The sequence below is a fragment of the Zingiber officinale genome, unplaced genomic scaffold (assembly GCF_018446385.1).
Source record: "Zingiber officinale cultivar Zhangliang unplaced genomic scaffold, Zo_v1.1 ctg56, whole genome shotgun sequence".
Classification (NCBI taxonomy): Eukaryota; Viridiplantae; Streptophyta; class Magnoliopsida; order Zingiberales; family Zingiberaceae; genus Zingiber; species Zingiber officinale.
In genome coordinates, this window is record NW_024589955.1 from 84,539 (window position 1) to 88,488 (window position 3,950).

A 3,950-nucleotide genomic window follows, 5' to 3' on the forward strand; every position below is an offset into this window, starting at 1 on the left:
GATCCGACATCACCTTGTGACTACCAATTGTGACTCCTCACAAAATATGTGACATTGCCCTTCTATCCTAGACATCTAGATTGATCAATATGAGGCATAGACCGTGTCATCCTCTAATCAATCTAAATCTTGAACTCCAAGTAGACTCACTCGATCAAATGAGCTCAACATCTAATGTTGACTCATTTGGGCATGGTCATGCACTTAGTGGTCTCACTCTATCAAGAATACCGATGTCGCTCCCGTCATATGGGAGGGATAGATCCCATCTACATCACTCACATCCCTCTACATAATTCGTTATATACCCAGTAATCGCCTTTATAGTCCACCTAGTTACGGGTGACGTTTGACGAAACCAAAGTACATAACTCCTTATGTAGGGATCGATGGTAACTTCAGGTCTAAGGACTAATAGTTATACTAATAGCCACATGAGAATGTATATGACACTCATATAACGATCCATGATACTTTCTCATGGCGGGTCATTCAGTATACATTCTCTAATGCATACCCATGTGTCAGCTTGATATCTCTATATCCATGACTTGTGAGATCAAGTCATCGAGCTGACCTACATGCTAGTCTTATTATATTAACATTGTCCCTGAATGTTAATACTCGACTAGGAATGATTTAGAGTAGTGTTCCCTATATCATCTCACTATCGATTCAACCAATCGATTGATATAGGTATGAACCTTCTACTCAAGGACGCTATTATACTTAGTCTATTTGGCACTAATACAATTAAGTATAATAACCAAACAAATGCCTTTATTAATATACAAGAATATGATATACATGAGTCCATACAATCATCAAATGATTGGCTCTAGGGCTCTAACTAACAAAAAGTTGAAGAAAAAGGTAACATTTGACACTCAAAATAGTGAGTTTAAAAGCTGGAAACAGAATTCAGAAATAAATGGAAATAAGTTGAGCAACTATTTCATTATCATCCTTAAGACCTTTGGGAAGTTATTGAAATTCTTGTATTTCCAACAGCAAATGTGGATTACTTTCTTTCCAATCCTCTACAAAATTGTTGGACAGGAATTTTAAAGTATCAAGTTGCTGGAATTCTGAAATTGCAGTAAACCTTATAATTGATGTTATAAGTTGAGACAAGATAGAGATCAAGCTATTATTTGATTAAATGGTTGTAAAGTTCTATGGGAATAAATTGTTGAAGCTTGATGTGAGAAAGTTAGTAACATCAGTTGTGGATATCAAGTGTACCAATCTGAATTCAGAATTCTGTGAGAAAATTACAGTACTGGGAAATTCTGTAAAAGTTAAGAGCTGTGGGAGTATTAAGAATTCAGAAATGAAATCAAGTAGGGGAAAAGCTTACATGAGGTTTTGTAATGTGAAGTAACAAATTGAATGTTGGCATCAATAGTTTTTATCAGAATTCATTTCAATTCCTGAAAAGTATGAAATGGCATGACACTTGATAGTACTTGAAAGGATGCATTTGGTTGAATGAGAAGAATGAAAGAAGACATTGATGGTTGTTGATTTGTGAAGTGATACTCAATCCAAGGAATGGAATTTCCAATCTGAATGAACACATGAAAACAAAAGGAAACGTTTGCTGTAATGACAGAAATTAACATAGTGCAAAAACTCCAGAAATGCAGATTTTGCAGAATAGTGAGGAAATTCTGTGCCAAATTGGGAAGAGGTTTGAGATGAGCAAAAGCTGCTGGAATATGGGAAGCTTTCGGATATGCATTGTAAAGGGTCTATATAGACAAGATGAAGGAGTATTGAAATATTTTGTGGCTAAACAGTGACAATTGGTACAAAGACCAGAATGTGCAGAAATGGTATCAGCAGTGGCTGTGCAGAATGAAATCAAGGCTATTGGTTCATTACAAATTTTGAAACTCACCTGCTAACCCAGTATTGACAAAGGATTATCTTGCTTCAACAGAGCTACAAGATTTTTAGACAAGAAATCTGATACTAGACAAGGAAACAATGTTGAAAACTGAAAATGAATCAAATCTGCAGCTTGAGTTTTGGACTGTTATTGCAGCAGGAGAAAGCTCAATTTAGAGCTGGAAATTTGTGCCATTGTAAGGAAATGTGGTTAAGTCTTGCTGTAGATCAAATACAAAAGAGGGAAACAGCAAGAAATGTAGCTGGAAGTGAGGATGAAAACCATAATTCTGTAACTGAATTATGTTCTCATGGAAGTTCAGATTTGTGCCAAAGTTTTCTTGAAACTTCTGATCATTGGCCATATTAAATTTTCATTTGATGCTCCTTCCTTTCCGAGCTTACCATGGATCAAAATATGATACTCCAATGAAGTGGTTTTCTGAAACTACTCAGTTTTACAAGAAATCAGTGAGTAGCTTGTTAAGGAAGGTGGCATTGGAGAAATTTTCTTGCTAACATGATCAGAAATATAAAGTGTATGTTTGTTGAGATCGCAGAGGCAAACTGATGAAAAAAAAAACAAGCTGTTAGTTGCAGAAGTGGTTTGGAGATGAGTTTCAAAGCTGCTGTTAATTTTGAATTCTGAGTTTGATTTCTTGATGCTAGAAGGAAGGTTTGAAATTATGAATTGGATAAGTTTAGATCTGAAATTAATATCAGAATCAACTACTATCTGTAGTGGAATCTGGAAATTCAAAAATGCAGAATTTTGTATCAATGGTGTGCCAAAATTCGGAAATCTTACAAGTTGTATAGAAGCATAGATTGTTCTTGGCCCGGTGTGGTTTAAGATTTTGTTATCTGTAAAGATAGAATCTGTAAAGAAATCTTAAAATTGATGATAATAGCTTTGCTGGAATTTTTTAGCAACAGGTCAGTGATGCAAAGAATATGAATCAAGACAAAATTGAGCTACTGAACTCTTCTTTACCTTCTTGTTGCGATTGTTGAAAGCTGAATCTCTGATATGAATTCGGTGCTGTTATCAGAGATTTAAAGTTGGGCAGCAAAATTACAACTCAATTGTGATAAAGATCAGTTCTGAATTTTAAGTATCAATTTGGTCTATTGTGTGCCGATTTCTATTTTAAGGTAGAATGCAGATTTCTAACCAGCCTTAGATTCTGTAATTGTGGAAATTTCAAAATATGAGTTCTATTTTATACCAGTGCAACATATATGCATTTTCAAGCTGTTCAGGAGAGCTGGAAATTCTGTTATAAGCAGATGAAATGTGGCAAAATTTGCAGAAACCAGTAAGTTTCTGGGTAGGTTTGAGAGAAACCAGTAAGTTTCAAGATGGTTCCTCTAACTCTGTTAAAAATTTAATTGAGATCTGCAGAAGTGAAATTCAGAAATCAGATTTGTTTCTAAAATTAGCAAGTGTGTGCTAAGCTCTTCTTCTCAAGTTTTTCACTACAGAAATGGAAATGGTTTATAATTCTAATCAGTTTATATGCAAAAGCTTATTGAAGTTCTTGATTAGCAACTGATTTCTGGAACTTATCTTGAAAACTGAAAACAAGGGAACTTGAATTTGAAGATTATCAGGAATTGCAGAATTTGAATAGTGGAGAATATAGTTTGGTCCTTTATCTATTGAATGCTTGGTCTTGATTTCTGAAATTGAAGGATTAAAGTTTAACTCTCATATAGTTCAAAGCATGCAATTTCAATGGATGTAATTTCTGAAACCTGAGGCAAAGTTATGAATCCAGAGTTAGAACTTGTGTAGAGACTGCAGAAAACAGAGAAGATTTCTAGAATTTGGAGTTTCAATTGTGTGCCTAATTGATCTGCAGGTTTCTTCCAAAAACTTTCAACCCATTTACTGATCAGGACCAAGTTGAATTCAATTCCCTGTTGATGCAGTGTTGAATAATGTTCGTGTCTATGTTTAGTTTTTCATGATTTAGGGCCAGATGTTCTTGAAAACCAAATTCTGAAACTAAGGTTTAGAAATCCATATTTAAAAAAGGGAAGCTTTAATTCTA